Here is a 16,644-nt window from a genome sequence, read left to right as displayed (position 1 = left end):
GTATTAATTACTTACAAATTACGTTTGTGATTTGATTTTAATAAGACAAATTATTTAAGAAAAGTCCCTTGGTTATCTCATATTGTTACACTATTTCACCTTGTTATTTGATATATTGTATACATGCTTATTTGGTTATTTGAAATAGGATAGGGAAGGGGGGAAAAGAAGGTGACGGGGGGGGGGGGGGGGGGGGGGGGAGGAGGGAAATGAGGACCAAGACATGGGAAAGGGTATCAATGTTTGTGAAGTAATGCACCTTCTATCTGGTGAATATAACGTAACCCTTCTATTTTTTTTGGGGGGGGGGCAGTCCTGGGCTTGAGCTCAGGGCCTGAGCACTGTCCTTGGACTTTCTCAAGGCTAGAGCTCTACCACTTGACCCTTAGCACCACTTCCAGCTTTTTTCTACATATGTGACACCGAGGAATTGAACCTGGGTCTTCATGCATGCTAGGCAAGCACTTTAACCACTAGGCCAAACTCCCGGCCCCCCTTCTATTAATTACAATAAAAATATGTGGAAAAAATCCTGGTTCAAAAAAAAAGAAAAGCAAAATTTTTCAAATGCACATGAAAAGTAATTTTTAATAAATTTTCAACCTTAATTTAAAATTTTAAATGAATACTCATTTTGGTGTGTTTTGAATACATTTTTGTTTACCTTATTTATTTTGTCAATAGGGCAAAGTTGTATGTCTTTTAATATAACATAATTACTAATGAAATTAAGAAAAATAAGCTAATGGTGTAAACAATTTGATCACTTTTATTTATATAGCTACTTCATTACTCAGGCAAAACACTAATAACCAATCTCGGTATTTCTCCCTAAATTTTTAGACTATGCCTGTCATATAGTAGTTAAGTTCCAACACCTTTCCTTACCAATAGTGTAAAATAGAACTCACTCTATACATAAGTTTTCTTAGTTTCAAGAGATTAACGAATGTTTCTACAAATATACCACTTTGGTAGAATGATTACTTTTGTGAACCGGGAAGAAAATCGAGTTCTTCCTGTTTTCTTAGATGTAGAATCTCTAAAGACTCAACTGTCATGAATCCCCTGCTCAGGGGATTATTAACCAAGAACTGGGTGAGATCATGGTGAGGAGAGGGTGGTGATGGCAGGCCAGATATTGACGCTGTAGCTAAGCTACCACTGATTCTCCTTTGAACCCACTCATCTTTCCTCCTCATTAATTCTCCTCTAATTAACATACATGCCTTCTTGTCCTCTCCATTATACAAGAGCATATAAATATTTAGATGTCATTTGTGGGGACTGGAGTATTCAGTTGAACATGTGATGCCTTCATGAATGAAATAAATGTATATTCTATTGTGTATGTGTGTACTGTTAGTATATTGCATGTACTCAATTACAAAATTCTTGTAATAGACAGGCACCAGTGGTTCATGCCTATAATTATTTTCTTAGGAGTCTGTCTGTGAGACTTTTATCTCCATGCAATCACCAGAAAACTGAAACTAGAGCTGTGGCTCCAAGGGATAGAGTGCTAGCCTTGAGTAAAAAGCTCAGAGATGGCACCCAGATCAGGCATTCAAGTCCATGAACCAACTCCCCCCCCCAAAAAAAAATTACTATGAGGCAGGTATAAAGTTTTCTCTTCCTTTATGCAGTTAAGGTGTTAAGGTCATTTGTTAACATGGCATTTCATGAATGCTAAACTATACCTAAAACCTGTCCACTGCATATTTTTTATAAAGAGTACTGTGTAAAAACATAATCTCAGAACCAGCCAACAAAAATAATGAAAGTCACATGTAACATGGCTATGAACATCTGTTAGTTTTTAATTGGTATTTTGGGAACAGAGCAAAGGGTTACATATTATGTTAGAAATGTAGTTCAATCTTCAGATTACTCACTATACTTATTGCAATATACCTACCATACAGTGAAGATACACTATATTATGTTGCTTATGGCATTAGTTTATTTTTCTTATTTTCACTTAAAATATAATTATAGTGTAGTCACAATTGTACACAATTTTTCTATTGACAAAATAAACAAAAATATACTCAAAATGTAGCAAAATGTTAGGCATTTCTGGAACCTATTCATTACATCCGAACACTGTTAGACTTGTCACTGTAGGCCTGCTGCTTCGTGGAACTTATCATTTGATGGTACTTCAAACAGCCAAGTTGAAACAGTAAGAGACTCCTTACAACACACACAATTAATTTGTATTTTCAAAAGCTGACACTAATCTCCCAGTTAATAATCAAAATATCTCAGTAATATTTAAATTATTGATATAATGTATCCTACATAAAATTTTTCCTTCTGTTATTATCCAAACAGTTCACCAGGAATGATATAAACTTATCAATGTGAGTATACATAATTTGACAACATAATATGCGTATCTATGGCTTTGTATATTCACATAGCAAATCAAGAAATAATAGTAATTTTACTGTTCTTACATATAACTAAGTACTTTCTATAAAGTATTTTAAGTATTTTTGCATCCTTGATTTACTCTTCAAATATCATAACATGTTGCTATAAATATTATTCACATCCCATAAAAAAAACCTAGCCAGGCATTGGTGACTCATGCCTGTAATCCTAGCTACTCAGGAGGCTGAGAGCTGAGGATCAAGGTTCAAAGCCAGCCTAGGCACTAAAGTCTGTGAGACTCTTATCTTGGATAAACCACCAGAAAACCCAAACTGCTGTTGTGCCTCAAGGGGCTGGGTGGTAATCTTGAGATGAAGAGTTCAGGGACAGTACACAGGCCCAAAGTTCAAGTCACATGACTGACAAAAAGAAAAAGGAAAAAAGAAAGAAAGAAACTTGGATATAGCTACCTTTGGTACTGTTTAGTCACTGAGTTCAGTAATGGTTGAAAAGTCTGACTCCAGTTAGCACATTGTCTTCCTTCCACAAACAAATAAAATTAATGACATTCTAATATGAGCCAGTCACCACACATATTCTCTCATTCTACAGATAGAGCAGAACAGTACTGGTTATAAATACAAGGTAATAAGTTTTATAATAAATATCCCCAAAAGAACTGCAACAGAGTTCTCCACAGTAGAAATGAAAAACAAATACCTGAACACATTCTATTCCCTAGATCTTCTTACACAGAGTGAAAGGGCCATTATAAGATGTAGTGGTACTATAGTATATATGAAATTTTTAATTACTAATATAGTTTATTATTACTACAAATATATTAATAAAAAGATTAAATTGGACCATATTTTAAGTATATATGAATTTGCTTATTTTTTATTTTGTGGCATTTCAGACAGTGTTATTTAGTATAATTTCCAGACAAAATATACAGTGGGTTTCAAAGTAAAATTGAATAATTTATTTCCATAATTTAGAACAAAGAAAACAATACAATACAAACTGGCTTTTCAAAATCTGCATTTCTGTTTGCAGGTAAGGCATGTTAATGAGAAACTTATTAGATGAAATAATAATCACATTTTGACAAGGCACAGAAGAAAACTTCTATTAAGAGATTTTGTTCACACTTTCCTTTCCTCCAAGCATATCATACTTCATACAAGGACGCTTCAAGTAGAGAAATTTTGGGAAATGATGGCAGGTGTCTACACATAAGCACCCTCTCATTACTCTTCCCAGGTCCCCAGATTAGCCATTGAAAACGAATTCATTAATTACTTAATGAATTGTGCACATATGTTCAAAGATACAGTGAAGATATTCCTCACTGACTCATTCTTTATGCAAAAGGAAAAAGTAATAATAACAATCTGCTTGACCTGGAGTAGCTGGGAAAGGGGTGCTTTATTTATACAACAGAATACTGCCAGAACTGAAAACCAAGAGCTTCAAATTTTGATATAGACATAGCTCAAAAAGAAGTGGGATCAAAGCCTCAACAGGAAAAGACTATAAATACTATGAGACAATTCATGTAAATAAATATGTTCCCATGTATATATATATATATATACATATGCATATATACATAGACATGATAGAACAATACATGCTATGCATTTGGGAAATGGATTTAAGAATGTGAAAGTGTGCATCAGGCCAAAAATACAAAACAAATAAAAATAAAACCTATGTAAAGCATCAAGACAGTAATCAAAGAAAACAGCTCTATCTATGCAGCAACCAAAAGGTAGAAACATACATAAAAAGCAGATTGTGAAACATCATAATGGTTGTGCCGAGCAGACATTATGTAGGCCAAAAAAAATCCTTTACCATAGTGAAACTGCAGAGCCAGGAAAATGATTCAGTAGGAAAATGGAATGATCAGATCTATGGCATAGGAAGGTAGCTGTGACTGTGGGTGATTTGGTAACAGGATTAGAAACTGGCTGTGATAATCCAGGTAAGAGACAACAAATCTTCTAGCCCTCTGAGAGAAGAGAAAAGACAGACGATTTCAAAAACAGCTATGAAGATCAAATCCATGGTTCAAATGAGGGGAAAGATGCGAAATAAATTTTTTTTAAGTATTGCTGAGAATTGATGGTTCACCTTCCTCATGACCTAGAAAGCTGATACTGGGAGAATTTCAATTCAGGGCCAGTCAGTGTGGAAAGTATCTGAGACCCCTTCTCAATGAAGATCTGGGTGCAGTTAGCCAAATACATTTTGAAGGATCTTTCCAAAATATGAATAGCTAAGTGAAATTGTAGTTTTGTGCATAGTTTTATGGCTTTTAAAGGTCAGTTGGAAACCATATGCTCTGGTCTCATGCTCAGTGCATTAACAGGTATATATCTGAAGGTGGTAATTATTAATTTTTCAAGAAAGATAAATCTTTTGGAATCAAATAGCATATAGTTGAGAGAATAAGGAAATCAGAAATACATTGTAAAATGTAATTTTGATTCCCATCAACACTCATGTCCTATTCTGATTTTATTGAAACTTTTCCTTTAGAAACTTGCTGCATCAAGTTTCAGCATGAAGTCATTATAATGCTAATTAGGTTATACATATTAAAAGAGTTATACTACAGCAACTCTACATGTGCAATAGCCAAACTTAATACATAACAAATTGGATTTTTTCCCAATATGGAGAGTTTCTCATTACAGATAATTACTCTGAAAAGTACATTTTTTATCATTGCTATATTCCTAACAACCATAAAGGAAAAAATGTATCCATTAAAACATTTTTAAGAGTCTAGTCAAGAAAAACAAAGTTCATTAAATTTTTGGTATCATCTTCGAATGACTAATAAAAGTCCTGTCTTCAGGATTCATATTAGAAATTTTAATATCCATTTATTATAATAATATATAAGTTGTACCTCAGTTACATATAGTGATTCTCCTTTAAAAATTTCCAGATGTATAACACTGATGAATTAATAAGTAATTATAAAATAAACCTAAATATATAATTAAACTCAAATGCATTCCAGTGATTCATGAAAGATTCAATAATTTTGAAACTATTGTTAAGATGGAATCAAGAGTGGTTAGTCATGATTAGAACATTCAGTTAATTTGTTTAGTAATTTAAATAATCCACTCAAATGAGCTATGTAATTTGTTTCTTGAAACAGAACTTTGAAATATGATCTAAACAGTACGGCTTTAAAAAGCACATAAGTAAAGAGGACGAGCATTAGACTACAAAGCATTCTTCTACAGCAAATTGAGAGCTCAAATTATACTATTTCTCGTACTCTTATAAATTTATTCTTGACCTTGCCTATCATTACATAAGAAACCACTGCTGAGAGTTGCGGTTAACACAGCTATGAAACTTTAATATCATCTTCCCTTTTTACAAGTGCTGTGATTTTCTGTCATTACTAGGATAGCTTAGATTGAGATATGAAAGCAGATGTACTGACACATTAGATAACCAGACACTGTTTAAAGGACACAGAACTAGCTTCAAAGAAAAGGAAAGGAGCTTCACAACAGGTCCCATGTCATGTCATCAATTACAGACCTGTCACACTAATGACTAAGGAAATGCAGGGAGCAGTGACAATGGGAACATTCATCTTGTTCTTCCCTGGAAGAGATGCACCTGTATCCCACTGCACTCTGTCTTTTGCCACCTCCCGCTTTCCTGACTTTTGTTCTCCATGACAGTGAATGTGATCATGAGACCATAGCCTATCCATCATCCTTTCTTCCTGAAAGGCACCTTGGCTGCGGTTAATGACTGTAATAAGACCAAACAATAGGTACCAAACTTCAACCTCTTGTATTCAGACTTTCTTTAAAAAAAAAAAAAAGTGGGGGGAGGGGGAGAGTAGGGGCTCAATTGATACATAAAAGGGAGGAGATCAAAGGGTTCTAACAGAAAGGCAAATAATATTTTGTACTAACTCACATATTTTACTCTCTTAGTTTGTGTCATAAATATCTACCAATATTTTGATAGCAGATGGGACTGAAAAGTAAAGGAACTGATGTTCTTGTATGAATTAGACAAAAAGCAGAAAGACATGGTAAGAATGCAGATACTTACAGACTTATGCATGCAACCCTTGTGTTTACCAACAAATGTTTCATTTTAGATTGCATATTACTGATTTCCCAACAATAAAGCAACAATGCCTTTTAACAGTCAATTTGCATCTAGCAATGACTTTATCTTCTCCACACCACATTTATATAAGATGGCAGACATATTCATAGTCAGAGAAAATTTTTTTTAAAAACAAAACAGATAATTTGATATACATCATATAAAGATCAACCACTTAACACATATTTATTGCATACCTAGAATTGTGACAGATGGCCTCCACAGAAACTGAGCTGCGTGAAGCTAGATTCTTGTTTCCTCACTTACCACCTATGTGGACTTGGAAAAATTGCTTAAACTCTCTGGATTTTAGATTTACCATCTTTTTAAGAGAGTAGAATGATGGATCTCAGAGATGAGATTTTTTTTTTAGATTTCTAAAATCTAAAATGAGAAAAGTACATTCTCACCACTAAAAATAAAAATCCTATCAAAGAGTGATTGCTATTTGCTACTGCTAGCATTGTTTGTATGATTATTACCAATACTATTGATTTTCTTAAATCAACACTGTTTTTGTCTCTGCCTGCTATGTTTACATGACAGGCACTGGAAAGAACTTTCAATGATTCTGATTACCATAGAAAATTCATTTCTATTTTCTACAGTAAATCTGGAAGAGTAAATTACTTGAACAGTTGGGAATTCTAAAGCCTTTTTCTTACTCAATACTAAGAACTCCAAGGGATAAGAAAATTAATGCAATCTGTTTTCTAACAACGAAGACTTTTAAAATATAGTAAGAGGACCAAGCCTTATAAAATATAGCCATCAATGTTTCTGACATAAAGTGGTAATACATCTGGTGATCATTTTTCCAAAGTGCTTGGGACTGGGAGAGTCTTCAATTTGGGAATGTCTGCATGTACATATTAAGATATTTTATGGATGAAATTCAGATTCCTTTATAATTAATGTACACCTTATACCCAAAATCTAAAGGTAATTTTACATAATATTTTCAGTGCACCTGATTTTTACTGGGGCTGGTATTGTGAAGTCGGATATAATTTTCCATTTGTAGAGTCATGAAGACTTTAAGATTTAGGAGCATTTTGTATTAGAGATGTTCATAGCATAAAAATGTGCAAGCCCGTTACTCATGACCTGATTCATATAATTGTAACTCCTCTGTATATCAACTTGACAATAACAATAGAAAAAGAGTTCTGAGAGGAGTATAAGGCACATAGAATGCAAGAAAAGGAAAGCTAGGAGCAGATACAGAGGGCCCTAATGGATTGTATCCTAAGGAAGTCAGTTTACATTTGACTGCCTACAGATGAGGGAACAGTCCTCTGCTCTACTTACAGTAAGGTAGGAACTAACGGTTGATACTAGAAAATTATCTAATTTACACTAGATAACAATGTTCTATAAAACTGTGTTAAAATCTACTGAGGGTAGGGAGGAATGAGAGGTGGAGGATGCCTGCTAACATGGTTTATGTGCTGATTTTCAAATCTTGGAAATGGCTTCCTTTTAAAATTTTTTCCAGTTTCCCTTACATTGGCAAGCAGTTTCAGAACCTGAACTTTTGAGTAAGGATCTACATTGGGACAAAACAGTGTGATAGTTGCAGAACTTTTACTTTTGATAAGTTCCAGAGGTTAATATATTTGAGTCATTGTATTTATTTTGAGTGATCTCTTAGGAAGCCTACCCTAGCAACTTAACTAATGAACAGGAACCAATTACCCACTGAAAATTATAGGGAAAGTAGTAGTGATTATAGGATTGTTATTACAGGTGTGATGGACAAAGTCAGCATCTAATAATGGAATATCCAGTGAAAGGACATGTTTTCTACAACTCCAGCAGATAGTCTTCTATTGTGCCTCTATATGGTTCACAACTGCCACCATGAATTTTATGGTAAATGTTTCAATATTACTTGTATATCAGTTTGAAGAAAAATTCAAATCCACGATAAACAGATTTTTTAAATAAAGCTATATTTAACTTAAATATTTTGGCTTCTGGCACATAAATATTCACTAATCTTTCCTTTCCTTTCTAAAAAGATGTAATGACTAATGGGATTTATCTTCCCAAAGCACCCACAGTCTCCATTGGTTCAAGTCTTCATTAAATTTTCTAGTGAGGCTTGTAGCCTCTGGCTTCAATGATATTTTCCATTAGATTTACATTTAAGAATATGAGGTTTTATATTGTTTTTCTTTCTACACAGACAAGATCCCGTAATTAAGAACAAAAAGAATAAAGATGCAGGAACACAAGATTCTTGTCACATCCTGTCTCTTTACTGAATAAAATATTTCTGGCATTTTATTATAAATATACACATACTTCAGATACAACCTTTTGTAATTGGTTTATATCAGTTGAATGAAATTTCTCATTTTAAATTTGAGTAAAAATGATTTATTTCATAAAACTGTCAAGAAGGTTACTATAAATTTATTCTAAACACCCATCAGGATTTAATACTTGCCCAAGGGACTTAACAAAATTTATGCACATTATGATATACTCTGATTAAATCTTTCAAATCTAGGGTAAAATAGGTATTGGTCTCTTAAAAGTGGTATTCATTCTATTTCTTATTATTTAGAATATTTTTTAATAACTCTCCAAAACAAAGATAGGTCCTGTCCCTCAATCATACACAAAGTTTGCTTATTAATTCTGGCATCCCAGGGCTACAAGCTTGTGAGGCAGGCACTCCACCACTGAGCGGGACCCCCAGTACTTCAGACCAGTAGTATTTTGAGGACGAGTGTTTTATTATTTTTTAATCCACGGGTTGGAAATCAAAATAGGTCATTAACACCACAAAAGTCCGTAGTTTTTTTTCTGTATATGCTGGTGAAGGACTTGAAATCAAAGCATGGAGCTATCTCTGAGCTTTTTCCACTACAGGTTTACCATTCTACCATTTGAGCCACAACTCTACTTATGGTTTTTTGAGTGGTAAACTGGAGATAGAAGTCTCCTAAGCTTTCTGCCCAGGCTGGCTTTGAACCATTATCATCAGGTCATGGTTTCCTGATAAGCTATGATTACAGGTTATAGGCATGAGTCATTGATGCCCAGTGCAATACAATTTTAGATAACTGTAATGAAAAGAAGTAAGAGGAATTGGCATATAAATGGCAAAACCAGTAATTTAGGAAATGTGTGATTCTAGGATTCAATGAGGATATGAGAAAAGTAGGACTTCCCTAAGTTATTTAAAAATCTGATATGAGAAAATAGCAAATTTGTTGAAAACAGTCAATATATAAATATATATATATGACATATCCCATATGCAATTTTCTGGAATCCAGATTGAGTATTACACATTGGTAAACAATACTATAATTTAAAAAAATAGTTCTGAACCCTTTTCTATCAGTCCTTTAAATATGTCTATGGTTTCTCACAGTGGTGAAAACTCAAATTTCCCTGTTTAAAATAATCAATTCTTTCCTGGTAATATGATTTGCCTTAAACCACAAAGCATTACAGTGCTATTAATGACTTTATTTACAGTTTAAAAAGATATTAACCAAGCAACAATTTATCCTCATGTGTGAACATATATTTCCCAACATATATTTCTAAATTCTGAACTAAAATATACCATAAAATATCCAGCATATCAAGGATGATGATGATGCACTTAGTGGGGTGAAGGTACTAGAAAGGTATTAGAGAGAAGAAATACTTAGCTTTATCATAGGCACTGCCCCCAAACCATTACCACCTATGGTAGAGGCATTCATCCTATTTTTCCCTCAGTCATCCCAAGTACAAATTGAAAGCACAAAGATGTACTCTCTCTAAAGTTTCTATGAGGTTAAATTCCTAGTATTTTATGATTGCATTCTTTTGCAATCCTGAAAGTAACTACAACCCTTTCAACCATATTATGAGCAAACTTAGTCTTTGTATTAAATTATTTTGCAAAAATAACTGACTTACTGTTTTCTGAATAAGATCTTTGTATGATAAAAAAAGTTTTAATGCTAGGGCTATTAAGACAGTTAAAAGAACTACAGGAGAGAGAGTACAAGGCAGAGTACAATAGAGAGAAGGAGGGAAAGAAAGGAGGAGAGGAACAGAATGGAAACACCCATCCTGATGTCAGCATTTCTGCTAAGTTGTGAATGGAAGATGTCCAACTCATGTATACTTTCTAGAACTCAGTACCTCCATGATAATATAATAATAATAATAATAACAATAACAATAGTAATCATAACAACAGAGGCAGGCATTGATGACTCACACCTGTAATCCAGGCTCCACAGGAGGATGAGATATGAGGATCAAGGTTTGATGCCAGACTAGGCAACAAAGTATACACTTTTATCAATTAACTACTGGGGAAAAAAGGCAGAAATGGAACTGTGGCTCAAGTAATAGAGTTCCAGCCTTGAGCAAAGAAGCTCAGAGACAGCACCCAGCCCCTAAGCTCAAGACCCAAGACAGAAGCCAAATGCTAAATAAGTAAATAACATGGTAGACATTTTCCCAATGACTTTCATAAATTTTTAAATATACATTGGTAAATTAATTACATATAAATCTTTAGTTATATTGCCAAAGGTTCCCTTAACCAGGACAGACAAAATTTACATTTTAATTCTGTAGTGACTCACATCTTAATACATTCATCTCAGACTAGTGACACTAGAATATTATATTAACAACTTTCTGAATTAGATTTCTATTCCAAATTAAACCCTTAACAAATGAAGATTAATAATGTTTTCATTTTTGCATTCTTTTCACGATTAAAAGCATGAAATCAACTCTTTCCTTTGAAGTATTTCCTTTGAACGATTTGATTCACTCTGAATATTGTTCTAAAGCAATATTCCTAATGGAGAGTCAGGTACTGTTCAGAAACCATTACATGTTCTTTGCAACTGAAGACTGTTGGCTCCTCAGTGAAAATGCATCCAAGGAATGCTAAAAGGTTTGCTGTATTGAACATTTGAGTTGTATGACAGAGCATATTTTGTTTTTTAATAACTCTACAATTTTCTTAGTAGATGATGTAGAAACAATTATTGCCATTATAATAATTTAATGGTAAAAATGACATGTTGGTTGTAATAGTCTAATCAGTCTTTGTAGTTTATAAAGCCAGGTTTAATAGCTGTCCTTAACATTTTCAACAATGTATCTTTATTTTTCAAAAGGTGGCCAAGACGGCTAAGTGGTTTTAATAGCTCAATGTTTCATAGGTCTTTAACTGCTAGAGGTATTGATTAATAACAAATATGGAAAATTATCAGTTAAAAATATAAGATTTTTGCAACAAATTTAAGATCATTTCCTTCAAAAAGAAAAAGGATAGTCTCTCCTTTTATTCTTTCCTAGCACTTGGAACTGTTACTGTATATGCTTAAGTTTACAATAAAAATAATATACTCAATTATAAAATGTTATCTGGTAGTTGGATATGGTAATGGTGACCCTGGCAAACTGAAGATTCAATGGCTTGGTGAAAAGAACAAGTGTTAGATATCTCAGTCCAACTGAAACATATAGAGGTGCACTGAGTTAGGGTTTCACTTCACTGTACTTACAAGCTAGTGAGTTCACAAGCTACTAGTTCATGACACCGGCAAATGACAGGAAGCTCCAGGATGAGACACAAAGAACTTATTTACTCAAAGAACAGCATGAGTAACCACTTGAGTATATTTATACCCGTTCTTTTTCCTTGCCACATTTTGAGGAGCCATGACCCAGACAAAATATATGTGGTTTCTAAATGACTGGGCACAGACTTACACACACAGAACACACACACAGCATATACACACAACATACACACACAAGACACACACACACACACATAATATTTACTCATCAAGGATCTGCATTTTCTACTCTTATAATTGTATTAAGTGTGATTTCTAGAGTTATTCTTCATAAACCATTAAGCAATTGATTCATATACAATTAGCCACACTGAAAAATCATGTAGACCTTGTGTATGAAAGTATTCCACAGATGAGGACTCTACCATCAGGAAATAACATTAGTGTGCTTGCAAGGTAACCTGTCACATACATGTTTTTTGTGTGTTTTTTTTGCCAGTCTTGGGACTGAACTCAGGGCCTGAGCAGTATCTTTGGGTTTTCCTCAAGGCTAGAGCTCTACCACTTGAGCCATAGCACCACTTCCAGCTTTTCTATGTATGTGGTGCCGAGGAATTGAACCCGGGTCTTCGTGCATGCTAGACAAGCACTCTACAACTAGGCCAAAATCCTGGCCCTACACACATATTTTTAAGAAGATCTGCCCAGAAAAAAACAATACCCAATCATTTCCACAATGAAAAAAAGAAAACAAAAAAAGCATTAAAAAAATTTAAGATCCACTCAAAATCCGCAAAATAGGAATAACTGGCAAGTTCTTAAATAATAAAGAACATCTGCAAAAATTCTATAGCTTACATCCCAGAATGAATGGCAATAAAACTAAATACTTTTTCTTTAAAGAACACAAGATGTTAGGCTGGGAGTTTGGCCTAGTGGTAGAGTGCTAGCCTAGCATGCAGGAAGACCCAAGTTTAATTCCTTGGTACCACACACACAGACAAAGCCACAAGTGGTGATGTGACTCCAGTGGAAGACCACCAGCCTTGGGAAAGGGCCTTGAGAAAGCCCAAAGACAGTGCTCAGGTCCTGAGTTCAAGCCCCAGGACTGGGAAAAAAAAAAACATAATGTCCCAACTCATCAGTCCTACTTAAAATTATAGTGGAAACCCTACTTAATGAATTAAAAAGGTAAGTGAATAAAATGATACAATTGAGAAGGAAGCAATATGACTGTGTCTGTTGAAGGATGCTATCTATGACTGCCTAGTTTTAAAAAAATCCAATATATCAGTGAAAGCCTTCTGAAAACAATGCATAACTACAATGCATGACATAAAGCTTACATGTCAAAGCCACTTGCTCTTCTACATACTGGGAGTAAACAACTAAATAGACAAAATAATTAGACTTAAAAATTAAAAACAATGCCATCTCTCAAAATGCAAATCTTATTAAACTCAATAAAAATATGCACGAGATTTACAAAAGGGAAATTCTAAGGCTTTCATGAGAGAGATTTTTAAAAGAAACATAAAAATAAGTAAATGTTCCAAGTTCATACATAGCAATCATTTAAAAAAATTATTATTTCTCAACTTGATCTATTGTTTAATACTTTCCCAATTAAAATTCCCAAAGTTGTTACATTATATACATATATATATATTAACAAACTGAATCTAAATTTATGTGGAAGGCTAAAAACTCAGACAAGAACACAAAATGTACTAATAAAGAACAAAGACATGATAAACACTATCTAACATTGAAGCCAATTATAAGGCTACAGTAACCACGACAGTGTGATATTGACTAACTGAGACATAAATAGATCAATGCAACAGAATAAAGTTTCAAGTTGAACTAATACAACTGATCTTTTGCAAGGAAGCCAATAAAATGAGAACTAATTCTCAATAAATAGTGGTATAACAAATAGAAATTCATATGCTAAAAACAGGATAAAAACAATACAAAGCTTATGTATTCTATAAATGTTAATCTAAAATCGGTCACGAACATAAATATAAAATGCATAAGTAAAATATATAATTAATATGGAAGAAATATATGTGACTTTTTATTTGCAATGAACTTTTAGATAATCATAAAAGCAAGATCAGGAAGGAAAAAAAATGACAGGTCATATTTCTTTTTTTTTTCTTTTTTTTTTCCAGTCCTGGGCTTGAGCTCAGGGCCTGAGCACTGTTCTTGGACTTTCTCAAGGCTAGAGCTCTACCACTTGAGCATCAGCACCATTTCTGGCTCTCTTTTTTTTTTTTTTTTTGGTGGGTCCTGGGGCTTGAACTCAGCCTGGGTGTTGTCCCTGAGCTCTTCAGCTCCAGGATACCACTGTACCCTTGAGTCAAGCCCCACTTCCCCTTTTACTAGAGGTCAATTGGAGATAAGAAACCCAGGTCCTCTTGTACCTGGGCTGGCTTTCAACCTTGATCCTCAGACCTCAGCTTCCTGAGTAACTAGTGAGCTACCGCGCCCAGCTGGATTTCATTCTTTTAAAAGACCAGGAAGCTAATAAGAGACTATAGCAAAAAATATATATTCAATCATTTTATTTTAAAATTTTTAAATGGGAAAAGCTAAACATACATCACACAAAATAAGATATGTAGATGTCAAATAAATATACAAAAATACTTAGAATCATGGTTGTCATCAGAAAAGTACTAAGTCAAAAAACAACATAAATGAAACCTCAAATACAATAAGAAAGAAATACCATTGAGAATATGGGACAACAGAAATTCTTTTATTGCTGAAGGAAATGCCTAACAACAATCTCTTTGAAAGCAAGCACCAATTTCTTGCAGAAACCTATATATTCTACTTCTGCAAATGATACATAATTTCAATCCAAAAAATCTGCATAGGAATACTTATGGAAATTTTATTCATCCTGGATAAGAATTGGAGGCCCCACACTGTTCTTTGGAAGGTGGATCATCATAGTACAGAACACCAGACAACAGAGTATTATTCAAAGAAAGAAATGGGTAAATCAAGCTATCAGAAAATACAAGGGAAAATTATATGACCTATAAGTAAAAGAACGTAGTCTAAAAAACTACATACCATGTGACTCAAAAGCATAGATTATTTACAAGAAAATAAAAGTAGGAAAATAGCAAAAAAAGAGTATGATACTAAATGAAAGGACCTCTAGGATATAGAAACAAAAGCCATATAATGAGTGATTGTTGTCCTTAATGTACTATGTTATCTCTCATCTCTTTTGCTATCCCTTGGTTATCTCATATTGTTACAGTATCTCACTTTGTTATCTGATATATTGGATATATTTGTATTTGGTTATTTGAAATTGGATAGGGAAAGGGGGAAAACAAGATGAGGAGTGGGGGTGGGAGGAGGGAAACGGGGACCAAGACATGAGAAAGGGTATCAATGTATGTGAATTAGAGCACCTTCTATCTGGCGAATATAATGTAACCCTTCTATTAATTACAGTAAAAAATATATGAAAAAAAGAAATGTACTTTAGAACTTGGGTGGGGGAGATGAGTAGGGGAGGGAAAGTGAGAGAAAAACAAGGGAGCAGGTAATAATATACAACAAGGAATATATTGATAGGTAATAATATACAACAAGGAATATATTGATTGCTCTCATTATGTAATGGAAACCCTTTTGTACATCATCTATACAATAAAATAAAATAATTTTTTTTAAAAATAACAAAATGATCAAAGATTTTAGCAATAACAATTCTGCAAACCTATCAATGTGATTTTTTTTCATATTCTGGTACCTTCTACAATTTCTTCAGTGCTTTTTGCAGAATTCTTTAACATTTTTAGTTAAGATAATGCCTGGGTACCAAAAGCAATATAGATTCACTTTTTACTAAGATGTCACTGACTTTCTTCAAAGAAACATCTTTGTATGCAAAGATGTTTAAATCAATAAAGCAGTTACTGAAGAAATATCATGATATCCAGGCCAGCACTTTTTAAATGTAACTTCCAATAATTAGGAGCACAAAGTAGCACTTTGCTTTTACAAGGTGAATATTTTCTTCTTCATTTTCCCTAGTAAATTAGATAAATTGATTTTTTTTACATTTTACTGACAATGGCTACTCAAAATAAGATGTATTTCAGACCCAGGATAATTAAGTTTGAGTTATTATATTAGTCAATTATCATGAAATTAATGTTTTCCAGAACAAAAGAAAAAATGGATTCCCAAGAATTCAGGATGTAGCTGGTGAGTTTATGCTAGTCCTCAAGACAAAATCTTCAGATGCCTTGAGAAACTCAGCACTAATCTAGGACTGCCAAGGGTAGATGATAGTCATACTTGTAAAAACCAAGGATCGATTCTGATACATAATGATTACACAAGCTGAAAGAGAAAGTCTGCCTCACACCCAGTATCCTAAACCAGTGTTGAGGAAAAGTCACCTATTGTGGTACATAGACAGATCCCTGTAAAGAAGACAGAGCCCACATCCTCCCATGAGTTTAAACAGAGTTGTTATCTGCTTCAATTTGTA

At 33.7% G+C, this 16,644-nt stretch overlaps 1 protein-coding gene across 1 annotated transcript in view; it reads right to left on the bottom strand.

The window, feature by feature from the left end:
* Positions 1–16,644, bottom strand: part of Stpg2 (sperm tail PG-rich repeat containing 2) — a 225,168-nt gene that overhangs the window by 79,854 nt on the left and 128,670 nt on the right. The gene's annotated exons all lie outside the window — the stretch shown is intronic.

The sequence above is a fragment of the Megascapheus bottae genome, chromosome 23 (genome assembly GCF_031878675.1).
Source record: "Megascapheus bottae isolate mThoBot1 chromosome 23, mThoBot2.hap1, whole genome shotgun sequence".
Classification (NCBI taxonomy): domain Eukaryota; kingdom Metazoa; phylum Chordata; class Mammalia; order Rodentia; family Geomyidae; genus Megascapheus; species Megascapheus bottae.
This window is presented reverse-complemented; position numbering and strand designations above follow the sequence as displayed.